The sequence below is a fragment of the Hakea prostrata genome, chromosome 10 (genome assembly GCF_041222555.1).
Source record: "Hakea prostrata isolate BN-2017 chromosome 10, UWA_Hpros_2, whole genome shotgun sequence".
Classification (NCBI taxonomy): domain Eukaryota; kingdom Viridiplantae; phylum Streptophyta; class Magnoliopsida; order Proteales; family Proteaceae; genus Hakea; species Hakea prostrata.
Genome location: NC_142609.1, coordinates 30,161,940 through 30,179,696, shown reverse-complemented (window position 1 = coordinate 30,179,696; position 17,757 = coordinate 30,161,940). Strand labels below are relative to the sequence as shown.

The 17,757-nt window shown below is 37.6% G+C and overlaps 1 pseudogene; it reads right to left on the bottom strand.

Moving 5' to 3' along the window:
- Window positions 1-4,822: 4,822 nt before the first annotated feature.
- LOC149002452 (non-specific lipid-transfer protein pseudogene) lies at window positions 4,823-5,327 on the bottom strand (annotated as a pseudogene).
- Between the last annotated feature and the right edge of the window lie 12,430 nt (window positions 5,328-17,757).

The window sequence follows — 17,757 nt, the reverse complement described above, 5'->3', positions numbered from 1 at the left end:
GTTGTTTTGCTTGTGTGATTCTCTCTAAAATGGAAAGCCTAAATATTTTTTCTAACAAACCTTTTTTTGGTTGGTTTTGAATTAGAATCCTAATTTGAATGAAGAATCTTGAAGGCTAACGGGACCAATTTTTAGATGCATGGTTCACCTACTCAATCGATTTGAGTTTGGTTTTGTTTTAGTTTTTTTAACCAACCAGTATTTACATATCTATAAACTTCAATCATTTAGTGATGATCATCAATCTGGTTCTTGCACCCACTACATGAAGCATTTATAGACGAGTGTGTGGAAAGACCGATCAACCCCTAGTGCAACCGATAAGCCTTGCAACTCAATATCTTTATTGCACTCCTACCCGTCTCCGTCTTAGTGCATGAGCAATGCAAGAGATTGGTATTCTTTTTTATTTTAATATGTATCAATTCTTTTGTGCAAATCTTTTTTCTAAATCATGTTTCCATGGGAATGTAAAACAAGGACAAAAATAGGTTATATGTACGGGATATTGGTGTACACCGTTGAATATTACCATGAATTCGTGTAAATACAAGAGTAGCTATTGTATTGATCTAGACTGTAACATTTGAGGAGTTAACAATCTAGGTCTTGTTATCTCTATCAAATTATCATAATGAATATATCATTCATTTCCCCTTTCTCAATCTTACTGACTTGTGCTCTAAGTAACCATATCAAGTTAGCCGTTGAACCAACTAGTATTTACATATGTGTAAACTTCATTCATCTAGTGATGATCATCATGTCAGTTCTTGCACCCAGTACATGAAGCATTTATAGACGAGTGTGTGGAAAGACCAATCAACTCCTAGTGAAACCCAAAAGCCTTACAACTCAATATCTTTGTTGCACTCCAATCCATGTCTGTCTTTCAGCATGAGCCATGTGGTTAGTTGGAATTCTTTTTTATTTTAATATGTATCATTTCTTTGGTACAAATCTTGATTATAAATCATATTTCCATGGGAATGTAGAAGAAGGACAAAAAAGAGTAATAAGTACGGGATATTGGTGTACCGTTTAACATTACAAGGAATACTTGTAAATACAAGAGTAGCTATTGGATTGATCTAGACTGTAAGATTTGGAGAGTGAACAATCTAGGGTCGTGTGATGTCTATCAAATTATAATAATGATTATGTCATTCATTTCCGCTTTCTCAATCTTACAGCTTGTGCTTTGAGTAGCCATATCAAGTTAGCCGTTGAAAATCCCATAAGGACTTGATCGGGGCTCTCAAGATTTTTATTTTAAAATAATTCCAAAACATTTTTATTTTAAAGCATACAAACACACACACAAAAAAAATAAATGAATAAAGGTTTCCCGCAAAGAAATATTATAGTAGGAAAATAGAGTTTTTTGTTCCTTTAATATTAACACAAGATTAGGTACGAGATAGAAATTTTGTATTTTAATTTCTTCGCTCTATCAGTTCGGCTTGCTTATGCACGTTAAAGCCCATTATAGCACATTGATGGTTTGCTAATAAATAACGAGAGAAGGGAGATTCAAATTTAAATCACATGGTGTGACTAGCGGAAGCGAATTAGTATTGTATGGTAATGTCCTAATGGCCAAAACGGCAACATTCACAGATTTGATCTTCGATAACTGTAGAAAACTATTTGCTTTTCTATTCTTTTATCCATCGTCATACTTTAGGAATCAGGGAAACGCAACTTAGATCATGGGCACCCATGTTTAAGTACAACAAGACATATCCAACCACAAAATTACCACCTGCGCATCCATTTGCCAAAAATGGAAAATGATTCTTTGTCGACTTTCAGTCTCTCTATTAATATAAACCAAGGCAAATTTTATGCAGAAGGAAGAATGAGTTTGTAATAAGGGGAAATGTTAATATTTATTTCATACAATCACCCAAACTAGGAGATTAACAAGCAGCTCAGTTGCCTTACAATTATATGTTAGCACATCGATAATGAGAGACTTTCAAACTTGTCTACCACTAATGTGGAATTGTCGGATCTAGACATGTCTATTGATCTTCTTCGCCTAAGAGCACTTTCACTTCACCTCACCCTGAAAAAGTAACAAATTCCGAATGTTAGTCATACAAGAATCATTTAACGATTATAAAATTCTCATATCTAAGTGTTTGAGATTCACGGTAGGAATAGAAAGAATTTGAAAATTCACGGGGTTATCTAGATGATGAAAATATACTTGGAGCAGTCAATGGAAGGGCTGATCTTGTAGGGAAGGTGGACACCACATTTTCCGGGAAGTGCTGAAGCATTGCCTCCCTTGATGCCGGGAGTGGCTCAGAGTAGGCATTCTTGAGACAGCGACAAGCTACCCGACGGTCAGGAGTGGTTCTTGCAGCGGAGTTGAGTGCTCTCACGGAATCGCAACAAGCCCAAGAAACCTTTCCTCCATTGCGCAGAAAGGTGAGGCAAGAAGCCAATCGAGAGACCACTTGCCCACAAGTGAGGGCATTTGCAGCATTTGGTATTGCCACAACCATACATACAGAACAAGGCACACAACCTTCGGGACACTAGAATTGGCCATAGTTACACGTACTTGCAAGCTCCTTGATGCACTCTTGTCTCTTTCTTTTCTCCTAGTGTTTTGCTAGATCAATGCAATGACATACTCCTCTCTACGAGCTTACTTATAAGAGAAGGGCGTAACAGACTTCTTAGGTGGTTCTGGTCTCCTTGTCTTGCTTGGTAGATTGTTGGTGGTTGAGACTTCAACGGTTTTCGATGTGTTTGTTGTTTTGCTTGTGTGATTCTCTCTAAAATGGAAAGCCTAAATATTTTTTCTAACAAACCTTTTTTTGGTTGGTTTTGAATTAGAATCCTAATTTGAATGAAGAATCTTGAAGGCTAACGGGACCAATTTTTAGATGCATGGTTCACCTACTCAATCGATTTGAGTTTGGTTTTGTTTTAGTTTTTTTAACCAACCAGTATTTACATATCTATAAACTTCAATCATTTAGTGATGATCATCCATCTGGTTCTTGCACCCACTACATGAAGCATTTATAGACGAGTGTGTGGAAAGACCGATCAACCCCTAGTGCAACCGATAAGCCTTGCAACTCAATATCTTTATTGCACTCCTACCCGTCTCCGTCTTAGTGCATGAGCAATGCAAGAGATTGGTATTCTTTTTTATTTTAATATGTATCAATTCTTTTGTGCAAATCTTTTTTCTAAATCATGTTTCCATGGGAATGTAAAACAAGGACAAAAATAGGTTATATGTACGGGATATTGGTGTACACCGTTGAATATTACCATGAATTCGTGTAAATACAAGAGTAGCTATTGTATTGATCTAGACTGTAACATTTGAGGAGTTAACAATCTAGGTCTTGTTATCTCTATCAAATTATCATAATGAATATATCATTCATTTCCCCTTTCTCAATCTTACAACTTGTGCTCTAAGTAACCATATCAAGTTAGCCGTTGAACCAACTAGTATTTACATATGTGTAAACTTCATTCATCTAGTGATGATCATCTGTCTGGTTCTTGCACCCAGTACATGAAGCATTTATAGACGAGTGTGTGGAAAGACCAATCAACTCCTAGTGAAACCCAAAAGCCTTACAACTCAATATCTTTGTTGCACTCCAATCCATGTCTGTCTTTCAGCATGAGCCATGTGGTTAGTTGGAATTCTTTTTTATTTTAATATGTATCATTTCTTTGGTACAAATCTTGATTATAAATCATATTTCCATGGGAATGTAGAAGAAGGACAAAAAAGAGTAATAAGTACGGGATATTGGTGTACCGTTTAACATTACAAGGAATACTTGTAAATACAAGAGTAGCTATTGGATTGATCTAGACTGTAAGATTTGGAGAGTGAACAATCTAGGGTCGTGTGATGTCTATCAAATTATAATAATGATTATGTCATTCATTTCCGCTTTCTCAATCTTACAGCTTGTGCTCTGAGTAGCCATATCAAGTTAGCCGTTGAAAATCCCATAAGGACTTGATCGGGGCTCTCAAGATTTTTATTTTAAAATAATTCCAAAACATTTTTATTTTAAAGCATACAAACACACACACAAAAAAAATAAATGAATAAAGGTTTCCCGCAAAGAAATATTATAGTAGGAAAATAGAGTTTTTTGTTCCTTTAATATTAACACAAGATTAGGTACGAGATAGAAATTTTGTATTTTAATTTCTTCGCTCTATCAGTTCGGCTTGCTTATGCACGTTAAAGCCCATTATAGCACATTGATGGTTTGCTAATAAATAACAGAGAAGGGAGATTCAAATTTAAATCACATGGTGTGACTAGCGGAAGCGAATTAGTATTGTATGGTAATGTCCTAATGGCCAAAACGGCAACATTCACAGATTTGATCTTCGATAACTGTAGAAAACTATTTGCTTTTCTATTCTTTTATCCATCGTCATACTTTAGGAATCAGGGAAACGCAACTTAGATCATGGGCACCCATGTTTAAGTACAGCCAGACATATCCAACCACAAAATTACCACCCTGCGCATCCATTTGCCAAAAATGGAAAATGATTGCTGTCGACTTTCAGTCTCTCTATTAATATAAACCAAGGCAAATTTTATGCAGAAGGAGGAATGAGTTTGTAATAAGGGGAAATGTTAATATTTATTTCATACAATCACCCAAACTAGGAGATTAACAAGCAGCTCAGCTGCCTTACAATTATATGTTAGCACATCGATAATGAGAGACTTTCAAACTTGTCTACCACTAATGTGGAATTGTCGGATCTAGACATGTCTATTGATCTTCTTCGCCTAAGAGCACTTTCACTTCACCTCACCCTGAAAAAGTAACAAATTCCGAATGTTAGTCATACAAGAATCATTTAACGATTATAAAATTCTCATATCTAAGTGTTTGAGATTCACGGTAGGAATAGAAAGAATTTGAAAATTCACGGGGTTATCTAGATGATGAAAATATACTTGGAGCAGTCAATGGAAGGGCTGATCTTGTAGGGAAGGTGGACACCACATTTTCCGGGAAGTGCTGAAGCATTGCCTCCCTTGATGCCGGGAGTGGCTCAGAGGCATTCTTGAGACAGCGACAAGCTACCCGACGGTCAGGAGTGGTTCTTGCAGCGGAGTTGAGTGCTCTCACGGAATCGCAACAAGCCCAAGAAACCTTTCCTCCATTGCGCAGAAAGGTGAGGCAAGAAGCCAATCGAGAGACCACTTGCCCACAAGTGAGGGCATTTGCAGCATTTGGTATTGCCACAACCATACATACCAGAACAAGGCACACAACCTTCAGGACACTAGAATTGGCCATAGTTACACGTACTTGCAAGCTCCTTGATGCACTCTTGTCTCTTTCTTTTCTCCTAGTGTTTTGCTAGATCAATGCAATGACATACTCCTCTCTACGAGCTTACTTATAAGAGAAGGGCGTAAAGAGACTTCTTAGGTGGTTCTGGTCTCCTTGTCTGGCTTGGTAGATTGTTGGTGGTTGAGACTTCAACGGTTTTCGATGTGTTTGTTGTTTTGCTTGTGTGATTCTCTCTAAAATGGAAAGCCTAAATATTTTTTCTAACAAACCTTTTTTTGGTTGGTTTTGAATTAGAATCCTAATTTGAATGAAGAATCTTGAAGGCTAACGGGACCAATTTTTAGATGCATGGTTCACCTACTCAATCGATTTGAGTTTGGTTTTGTTTTAGTTTTTTTAACCAACCAGTATTTACATATCTATAAACTTCAATCATTTAGTGATGATCATCAATCTGGTTCTTGCACCCACTACATGAAGCATTTATAGACGAGTGTGTGGAAAGACCGATCAACCCCTAGTGCAACCGATAAGCCTTGCAACTCAATATCTTTATTGCACTCCTACCCGTCTCCGTCTTAGTGCATGAGCAATGCAAGAGATTGGTATTCTTTTTTATTTTAATATGTATCAATTCTTTTGTGCAAATCTTTTTTCTAAATCATGTTTCCATGGGAATGTAAAACAAGGACAAAAATAGGTTATATGTACGGGATATTGGTGTACACCGTTGAATATTACCATGAATTCGTGTAAATACAAGAGTAGCTATTGTATTGATCTAGACTGTAACATTTGAGGAGTTAACAATCTAGGTCTTGTTATCTCTATCAAATTATCATAATGAATATATCATTCATTTCCCCTTTCTCAATCTTACAGCTTGTGCTCTAAGTAACCATATCAAGTTAGCCGTTGAACCAACTAGTATTTACATATGTGTAAACTTCATTCATCTAGTGATGATCATCTGTCTGGTTCTTGCACCCAGTACATGAAGCATTTATAGACGAGTGTGTGGAAAGACCAATCAACTCCTAGTGAAACCCAAAAGCCTTACAACTCAATATCTTTGTTGCACTCCAATCCATGTCTGTCTTTCAGCATGAGCCATGTGGTTAGTTGGAATTCTTTTTTATTTTAATATGTATCATTTCTTTGGTACAAATCTTGATTATAAATCATATTTCCATGGGAATGTAGAAGAAGGACAAAAAAGAGTAATAAGTACGGGATATTGGTGTACCGTTTAACATTACAAGGAATACTTGTAAATACAAGAGTAGCTATTGGATTGATCTAGACTGTAAGATTTGGAGAGTGAACAATCTAGGGTCGTGTGATGTCTATCAAATTATAATAATGATTATGTCATTCATTTCCGCTTTCTCAATCTTACAGACTTGTGCTCCGAGTAGCCATATCAAGTTAGCCGTTGAAAATCCCATAAGGACTTGATCGGGGCTCTCAAGATTTTTATTTTAAAATAATTCCAAAACATTTTTATTTTAAAGCATACAAACACACACACAAAAAAAATAAATGAATAAAGGTTTCCCGCAAAGAAATATTATAGTAGGAAAATAGAGTTTTTTGTTCCTTTAATATTAACACAAGATTAGGTACGAGATAGAAATTTTGTATTTTAATTTCTTCGCTCTATCAGTTCGGCTTGCTTATGCACGTTAAAGCCCATTATAGCACATTGATGGTTTGCTAATAAATAACAGAGAGAAGGGAGATTCAAATTTAAATCACATGGTGTGACTAGCGGAAGCGAATTAGTATTGTATGGTAATGTCCTAATGGCCAAAACGGCAACATTCACAGATTTGATCTTCGATAACTGTAGAAAACTATTTGCTTTTCTATTCTTTTATCCATCGTCATACTTTAGGAATCAGGGAAACGCAACTTAGATCATGGGCACCCATGTTTAAGTACAGCCAGACATATCCAACCACAAAATTACCACCCTGCGCATCCATTTGCCAAAAATGGAAAATGATTGCTGTCGACTTTCAGTCTCTCTATTAATATAAACCAAGGCAAATTTTATGCAGAAGGAGGAATGAGTTTGTAATAAGGGGAAATGTTAATATTTATTTCATACAATCACCCAAACTAGGAGATAAACAAGCAGCTCAGCTGCCTTAGAATTATATGTTAGCACATCGATAATGAGAGACTTTCAAACTTGTCTACCACTAATGTGGAATTGCCGGATCTAGACATGTCTATTGATCTTCTTCGCCTAAGAGCACTTTCACTTCACCTCACCCTGAAAAAGTAACAAATTCCGAATGTTAGTCATACAAGAATCATTTAACGATTATAAAATTCTCATATCTAAGTGTTTGAGATTCACGGTAGGAATAGAAAGAATTTGAAAATTCACGGGGTTATCTAGATGATGAAAATATACTTGGAGCAGTCAATGGAAGGGCTGATCTTGTAGGGAAGGTGGACACCACATTTTCCGGGAAGTGCTGAAGCATTGCCTCCCTTGATGCCGGGAGTGGCTCTGTAGGCATTCTTGAGACAGCGACAAGCTACCCGACGGTCAGGAGTGGTTCTTGCAGCGGAGTTGAGTGCTCTCACGGAATCGCAACAAGCCCAAGAAACCTTTCCTCCATTGCGCAGAAAGGTGAGGCAAGAAGCCAATCGAGAGACCACTTGCCCACAAGTGAGGGCATTTGCAGCATTTGGTATTGCCACAACCATACATACCAGAACAAGGCACACAACCTTCAGGACACTAGAATTGGCCATAGTTACACGTACTTGCAAGCTCCTTGATGCACTCTTGTCTCTTTCTTTTCTCCTAGTGTTTTGCTAGATCAATGCAATGACATACTCCTCTCTACGAGCTTACTTATAAGAGAAGGGCGTAACAGACTTCTTAGGTGGTTCTGGTCTCCTTGTCTTGCTTGGTAGATTGTTGGTGGTTGAGACTTCAACGGTTTTCGATGTGTTTGTTGTTTTGCTTGTGTGATTCTCTCTAAAATGGAAAGCCTAAATATTTTTTCTAACAAACCTTTTTTTGGTTGGTTTTGAATTAGAATCCTAATTTGAATGAAGAATCTTGAAGGCTAACGGGACCAATTTTTAGATGCATGGTTCACCTACTCAATCGATTTGAGTTTGGTTTTGTTTTAGTTTTTTTAACCAACCAGTATTTACATATCTATAAACTTCAATCATTTAGTGATGATCATCCATCTGGTTCTTGCACCCACTACATGAAGCATTTATAGACGAGTGTGTGGAAAGACCGATCAACCCCTAGTGCAACCGATAAGCCTTGCAACTCAATATCTTTATTGCACTCCTACCCGTCTCCGTCTTAGTGCATGAGCAATGCAAGAGATTGGTATTCTTTTTTATTTTAATATGTATCAATTCTTTTGTGCAAATCTTTTTTCTAAATCATGTTTCCATGGGAATGTAAAACAAGGACAAAAATAGGTTATATGTACGGGATATTGGTGTACACCGTTGAATATTACCATGAATTCGTGTAAATACAAGAGTAGCTATTGTATTGATCTAGACTGTAACATTTGAGGAGTTAACAATCTAGGTCTTGTTATCTCTATCAAATTATCATAATGAATATATCATTCATTTCCCCTTTCTCAATCTTACAGCTTGTGCTCTAAGTAACCATATCAAGTTAGCCGTAGAACCAACTAGTATTTACATATGTGTAAACTTCATTCATCTAGTGATGATCATCTGTCTGGTTCTTGCACCCAGTACATGAAGCATTTATAGACGAGTGTGTGGAAAGACCAATCAACTCCTAGTGAAACCCAAAAGCCTTACAACTCAATATCTTTGTTGCACTCCAATCCATGTCTGTCTTTCAGCATGAGCCATGTGGTTAGTTGGAATTCTTTTTTATTTTAATATGTATCATTTCTTTGGTACAAATCTTGATTATAAATCATATTTCCATGGGAATGTAGAAGAAGGACAAAAAAGAGTAATAAGTACGGGATATTGGTGTACCGTTTAACATTACAAGGAATACTTGTAAATACAAGAGTAGCTATTGGATTGATCTAGACTGTAAGATTTGGAGAGTGAACAATCTAGGGTCGTGTGATGTCTATCAAATTATAATAATGATTATGTCATTCATTTCCGCTTTCTCAATCTTACGACTTGTGCTCCGAGTAGCCATATCAAGTTAGCCGTTGAAAATCCCATAAGGACTTGATCGGGGCTCTCAAGATTTTTATTTTAAAATAATTCCAAAACATTTTTATTTTAAAGCATACAAACACACACACAAAAAAAATAAATGAATAAAGGTTTCCCGCAAAGAAATATTATAGTAGGAAAATAGAGTTTTTTGTTCCTTTAATATTAACACAAGATTAGGTACGAGATAGAAATTTTGTATTTTAATTTCTTCGCTCTATCAGTTCGGCTTGCTTATGCACGTTAAAGCCCATTATAGCACATTGATGGTTTGCTAATAAATAACAGAGAAGGGAGATTCAAATTTAAATCACATGGTGTGACTAGCGGAAGCGAATTAGTATTGTATGGTAATGTCCTAATGGCCAAAACGGCAACATTCACAGATTTGATCTTCGATAACTGTAGAAAACTATTTGCTTTTCTATTCTTTTATCCATCGTCATACTTTAGGAATCGGGGAAACGCAACTTAGATCATGGGCACCCATGTTTAAGTACAGCCAGAGACATATCCAACCACAAAATTACCACCTGCGCATCCATTTGCCAAAAATGGAAAATGATTCTTTGTCGACTTTCAGTCTCTCTATTAATATAAACCAAGGCAAATTTTATGCAGAAGGAAGAATGAGTTTGTAATAAGGGGAAATGTTAATATTTATTTCATACAATCACCCAAACTAGGAGATTAACAAGCAGCTCAGCTGCCTTACAATTATATGTTAGCACATCGATAATGAGAGACTTTCAAACTTGTCTACCACTAATGTGGAATTGCCGGATCTAGACATGTCTATTGATCTTCTTCGCCTAAGAGCACTTTCACTTCACCTCACCCTGAAAAAGTAACAAATTCCGAATGTTAGTCATACAAGAATCATTTAACGATTATAAAATTCTCATATCTAAGTGTTTGAGATTCACGGTAGGAATAGAAAGAATTTGAAAATTCACGGGGTTATCTAGATGATGAAAATATACTTGGAGCAGTCAATGGAAGGGCTGATCTTGTAGGGAAGGTGGACACCACATTTTCCGGGAAGTGCTGAAGCATTGCCTCCCTTGATGCCGGGAGTGGCTCTGTAGGCATTCTTGAGACAGCGACAAGCTACCCGACGGTCAGGAGTGGTTCTTGCAGCGGAGTTGAGTGCTCTCACGGAATCGCAACAAGCCCAAGAAACCTTTCCTCCATTGCGCAGAAAGGTGAGGCAAGAAGCCAATCGAGAGACCACTTGCCCACAAGTGAGGGCATTTGCAGCATTTGGTATTGCCACAACCATACATACCGGAACAAGGCACACAACCTTTCGAGGACACTAGAATTGGCCATAGTTACACGTACTTGCAAGCTCCTTGATGCACTCTTGTCTCTTTCTTTTCTCCTAGTGTTTTGCTAGATCAATGCAATGACATACTCCTCTCTACGAGCTTATTTATAAGAGAAGGGCGTAACAGACTTCTTAGGTGGTTCTGGTCTCCTTGTCTGGCTTGGTAGATTGTTGGTGGTTGAGACTTCAACGGTTTTCGATGTGTTTGTTGTTTTGCTTGTGTGATTCTCTCTAAAATGGAAAGCCTAAATATTTTTTCTAACAAACCTTTTTTTGGTTGGTTTTGAATTAGAATCCTAATTTGAATGAAGAATCTGGAAGGCTAACGGGACCAATTTTTAGATGCATGGTTCACCTACTCAATCGATTTGAGTTTGGTTTTGTTTTAGTTTTTTTAACAAACCAGTATTTACATATCTATAAACATCAATCATTTAGTGATGATCATCCATCTGGTTCTTGCACCCACTACATGAAGCATTTATAGACGAGTGTGTGGAAAGACCGATCAACCCCTAGTGCAACCGATAACCCTTGCAACTCAATATCTTTATTGCACTCCTACCCGTCTCCGTCTTAGTGCATGAGCAATGCAAGAGATTGGTATTCTTTTTTATTTTAATATGTATCAATTCTTTTGTGCAAATCTTTTTTCTAAATCATGTTTCCATGGGAATGTAAAACAAGGACAAAAATAGGTAATATGTACGGGATATTGGTGTACACCGTTGAACATTACCATGAATGCGTGTAAATACAAGAGTAGCTATTGTATTGATCTAGACTGTAACATTTGAAGAGTGAACAATCTAGGTCTTGTTATCTCTATCAAATTATCATAATGAATATATCATTCATTTCCCCTTTCTCAATCTTACAGCTTGTGCTCTAAGTAACCATATCAAGTTAGCCGTTGAACCAACTAGTATTTACATATGTGTAAACTTCATTCATCTAGTGATGATCATCTGTCTGGTTCTTGCACCTAGTACATGAAGCATTTATAGACGAGTGTGTGGAAAGACCAATCAACTCCTAGTGAAACCGAAAAGCCTTACAACTCAATATCTTTGTTGCACTCCAATCCATGTCTGTCTTTCAGCATGAGCCATGTGGTTAGTTGGAATTCTTTTTTATTTTAATATGTATCATTTCTTTGGTACAAATCTTGATTATAAATCATATTTCCATGGGAATGTAGAAGAAGGACAAAAAAGAGTAATAAGTACGGTATATGGGTGTACCGTTTAACATTACAAGGAATACTTGTAAATACAAGAGTAGCTATTGGATTGATCTAGACTTTAAGATTTGGAGAGTGAACAATCTAGGGTCGTGTGATGTCTATCAAATTATAATAATGATAATGTCATTCATTTCCGCTTTCTCAATCTTACAGCTTGTGCTCTGAGTAGCCATATCAAGTTAGCCGTTGAAAATCCCATAAGGACTTGATCGGGGCTCTCAAGATTTTTATTTTAAAATAATTCCAAAACATTTTTATTTTAAAGCATACAAACACACACACACAAAAAATAAATGAATAATGGTTTCCCGCAAAGAAATATTATAGTAGGAAAATAGAGTTTTTTGTTCCTTTAATATTAACACAAGATTAGGTACGAGATAGAAATTTTGTATTTTAATTTCTTCGCTCTATCAGTTCGGCTTGCTTATGCACGTTAAAGCCCATTATACCACATTGATGGTTTGCAAATAAACAACAGAGAAGGGAGATTCAAATTTAAATCACATGGTGTGACTAGCGGAAGCGAATTAGTATTGTATGGTAATGTCCTAATGGCCAAAACGGCAGATGGCACAAATTTGTTTTTCGATATATGTAGAAAACTATTTGCTTTTCTATTCTTTTATCCATCGTAATACTTTAGGAATCAGGGAAACGCAACTTAGATCATGGGCACCCATGTTTAAGTACAGCCAGACATTTCCAACCACAAAATTACCACCCTGCGCATCTATTTGCCAAAAATGGAAAATGAGTGCTGTCGACTTTTAGTCTCTCTATTAATATAAACCAAGGCAAATTTTATGCAGAAGTAGGAATGAGCTTGTAATAAGGGGAAATGTTAATATTTATTTTATACAATCACCCAAACTAGGAGATAAACAAGCAGCTCAGCTGCCTTACTATTATATGTTAGCACATCGATAATGAGAGACTTTCAAACTTGTCTACCACTAATGTGGAATTGCCGGATCTAGACATGTCTATTGATCTTCTTCGCCTCCAAGCACATTCACTTCACCTCACCCTGAAAAAGTAAAAAAATCTGAATGTTAGTCATACAAGAATCACTTAACCATTATGAAATTCTCATATCTAAGTGATTGAGATTCACGGTAGGAATAGAAAGGATTTGAAAATTCACGGGGTTATCTAGATGATGAAAATATACTTGGAGCAGTCAATGGAAGGGCTGATCTTGTAGGGAAGGTGGACACCAAATTTTCCGGGAAGTGCTGAAGCATTGCCTCCCTTGATGCCGGGAGTGGCTCTGTAGGCATTCTTGAGACAGCGACAAGCTACCCGACGGTCAGGAGTTGAGTTCTCTCACGGAATCGCAACAAGCCCAAGAAACCTTTCCTCCATTGCGCAGAAAGGTGAGGCAAGAAGCCAATCGAGAGACCACTTGCCCACAAGTGAGGGCATTTGCAGCATTTGGTATTGCCACAACCATACAGACCAGAACAAGGCACACAACCTTTAGGACACTAGAATTGGCCATAGTTACACGTACTTGCAAGCTCCTTGATGCTCTCTTGTCTCTTTCTTTTCTACTAGTGTTTTGCTAGATCAATGCAATGACATACTCCTCTCTACGAGCTTATTTATAAGAGAAGGGCGTAACAGACTTCTTAGGTGGTTCTGGTCTCCTTGTCTGGCTTGGTAGATTGTTGGTGGTTGAGATTTCAACGGTTTTCGATGTGTTTGTTGTTTTGCTTGCGTGATTCTCTTTAAAATGGAAAGCTTAAATATTTTTTCTAACAAACCTTTTTTTGGTTGGTTTTGAATTAGAATCCTAATTTGATTGAAGAATCTGGACGACTAACGGGACCAATTTTTAGATGCATGATTCACCTACTCAATCGATTTGAGTTTGGTTTTGTTTTAGTTTTTTTAACAAACCAGTATTTACATATCTATAAAATTCAATCATTTAGTGATGATCATCCATCTGGTTCTTGCACCCACTACATGAAGCATTTATAGACGAGTGTGTGGAAAGACCGATCAACCCCTAGTGCAACCGAAAAGCCTTGCCACTCTATATCTTTATTGCACTCCCACCCGTCTCTGTTTTCGTGCATGAGCAATGCAGGAGATGGGTATTCTTTATTATTTTAATATGTATCATTTCTTTTGTGCAAATCCTTTTTCTAAATCATGTTTCCATGGGAATGTAAAACAAGGACAAAAAAGAGTCATATGTTCGGGATATTGGTGTACACCGTTGAACATTACCATGAATGCGTGTAAATACAAGAGTAGCTATTGTATTGATCTAGACTATAAGATTTGAAGAGTGAACAATCTAGGTCTTGTTATCTCTACAAATTATCATAATGAATATATCATTCATTTCCCCTTTCTCAATCTTACAGCTTGTGCTCTAAGTAACCATATCAAGTTAGCCGTTGAAAATCCCATAATTAATTGATCGGGGCTCTCAAGATATTTATTTTTAATTATCTTTAGTCATTTATAGTTTTAACTTATCCTAGATTGGGGGGGGGGGGGAGGAAAATGGAATCTTTCATATAACACCTAGGAGTTGTTCATTTCAATGCTCAGGAACCATTCATGCCACAACAGTGAAACCCTCAATAGCAAGAGCTTCTATTCTACGTCTTCTACCTATTGTTAATGAGATGGTAGCTAATGTTTCATAAAGACCCTGGTTCGGAACAGTTATCGCTTTAATTGTTTAGCAAGTTTGTTGCTTGATACTTGCGAATGACAAAATAGAACCCAACCAGGTGTATCCTTTTTAATTTTATGTTCTTATTTTTGGAAAGTGAAGTTTCTATTATTTCCTTAAAATTCAAAGCCCCTTCCAAAGAGTTTGATATACTCCTTCAATGTTATTTTCTTCATTATTAATTTACTTATGGAACGCATTTATTATACACTAAAAATAATTCCAAAACATTTTTAAAGTATACAAACACACACACAAAAAAAAAAAACTAAAGGTTTCCCGCAAAGAAATATTGTAGTAGAACTTTCATGAAACACACTAGTAATCCCCCCACCCCCCCCCCCCAAAAAAAATGATTAAATAAATTTCAAAAAAAAAAAAAATAAAGGACTTGTCCATAATTTATACAATTAGTAGCATCTTTGAAAAAGTGATGGTCAAGGCCATCGCCAGGCTGGGCTTAGTGAACCTGCAAGTCAAGCCGTTGAACCGAGACTTGCAAGTACAATGTAATCTTATCTGCCTTCTTGTTTGGCCCAATTTTGCATCTTGAATCCTCCTCAAATTGTTGGGGTCTTTTGACACAAGATTGGGTACGAGATAGAAATTTTGTATTTTTATTTTCTTCGCTCTGTCAGTTCAGCTTGCTTATGCACGTTACAACCCATTATACCACATTGATGGTTTGCAAATAAACAACAAAAAAGGGAGATTCAAAATTAAATCACACTAGGGGAATCAACTTAGTATTGTATGGTAATGTTCTAATGGAAAAAACAGCAACATGGCACAAATTTGTTCTTCGATATCCGTAGAAAACTATTTGCTTCTCTATTCTTTTATCCATCTTATGCGTCCAAAATCTGCTCAGCCCTTAGATCTCCTTAGAATGACCTGCAATACAAATCGTCAGATGTGGCCCGACCGCTGGGGTCGGGAGTCCACCTCCGAAGGCTAAGTCAGTTGATGAACTTAATCACAAATGGCTCTGCTAGAAGCACAGAGCTAAGGAATGAATAACTGGAATACGATTCAGATAATAAGCCTCTGAGTGTTTACGTCCAAATGTATGTGTCCTCTACCTTGTAGGTAGGTGATGTTTATATAGAGTGTACTTTTGAATCTTCTTCGTTGGATGCACTTGAGCCTTCTTTGAATAGTCGTTGGATCCTAACAATTAGATCTGTTGAGCGATAGACTTCTACTAGTTTGAACTAGTAGAGGACTCCTAGGATAACCCGACTATTATCTGATGGTTATCCCTTTAGTAGCGATAAGTGACAGCCGCCAAGTTGTGTCTGCCATCATTAGGTTAATTAGTCTAATCCATAAGTATCGGATTTGGGCGTGCTTGTGGCTGAATTCGTTTTCTTCCTCAGCAAGCTATCTCGTGGACCCGGCTCGCTCAGAAGCGAGTCGATTCCTTTCGTCCAAACCGGGGTCAAGGGTTGAACCAAGTTCAATCATATTTTCTCCATGTCACGAGCCCCCCCAGACCAAGCGTTCGGTTGATCCCAAGGGGTTGGTTTTTAACTGGGTTCTTCATCAAGTAATAGTCTTTGCATAACCCACTAAATGTCATTTCACATTTAATGCGGTTGTCACTTTTTTCTCGAGCGTTGTGAGGGCAACGCCACGTGTCCCTTTGCAGTCGAACTATCTTGGCTCACGTAACCCAAACGACGGTTTCTGAATGCCTGTTTTGGATTCGTGAGTTCAAACTTTCGAATCGTTTTCGAATCTCGATCGTCAATGCTGAATTAATCTTTATCGTTCACGTCCTCGAACACTCGTGCGGGTGCTTAAAAGCGGTTTGTTGTCTTCGTAGGTTTCATTCTTCTTGTCTGGAATTTTGAAACCTCGTCGTCTCCTTTGCGCCTTCTCGTTCTCGAGCTTTCTCTGCATGAATCGGTAAGTTTTCTGACCCCTTTGCAAAGTTACCTTTCTGTCTCTGGGTTTTTCTTTCCTTTTTTGTACCATAGTGATACTTCAGTAATGGAGGACAGTAGGGTTTCTTCTGAAGTTTCCCTTGTGCCCAGCGCCAGTAAAAGCGATAGTGGTAATGAGGCATTTTTTCCCCTCCCTTCTGAGCAGTCAGATAGTGATAATAAAACCCTAATTGCTCTCTGGCGTGACTTTGCAGAAGTTAACCAGAAGAGATTAGGAGAAAAAGCTGAGACTTCTTCTGCCCTTCCTGAGTCTGGACCATCCATGACCCTTAGGGTGACCACCGAGTCTTCTAGGCAGTCAAAACAAGCTTCCAAATTTGGTGGTGGACCTGATTCTGTCACCTCCTCATAGAATGAGGAAACTCTTCTTTTGGCCCTCCAGGGTTTTGATTTTCCTTCTTCTTACCATCTTAGGGCTCCCAAATCTGATGAGAGAGTTGATTCGACCCTTCTAGGCGAATTTTCCTTATATATAGATGCACTGGAAAGCGAAGTTCGCTTACCTTTCTTCAATCCCCTGTTTGCAGCCATCTTGAATCACTGGGACATTTGTCCTGGAATGTTCCTTCCCAATAGCTGGCGTCTAATCATCGGCTTCTTGGGCTTATGCTTTGAACTCGGCATTACGCCTTCTCTTGCTCTTTTTGTGCATTTTCATCTTCTTGCTATCTCCCATCCTCCTGGTTGGGTTGTGCTTTCTAAGAAAAATAACGTTGAGTTTAACTGGAGGGGTAGCATTCTTGCTAAAGGAAATTGCCCTTCCAATCACAAAGGATGGCGTAAGCGATATTTTTTCTGTCGAGCGCCTCAATCAGATCTTAACTTCCCGATCGTCTGGAAGCAGTATACTTCATACTCTGAAGCTAACTGAGTACTTCCCTTATCCAAAGAAGACAAGACGACCGTCAAGAAGATCAAATCAATTCCATGGTATCAAGAGATACATGGGTATGAGATGGAATTGGATCTATCCAGAGTTTATGCTCTACAACATTCTGATA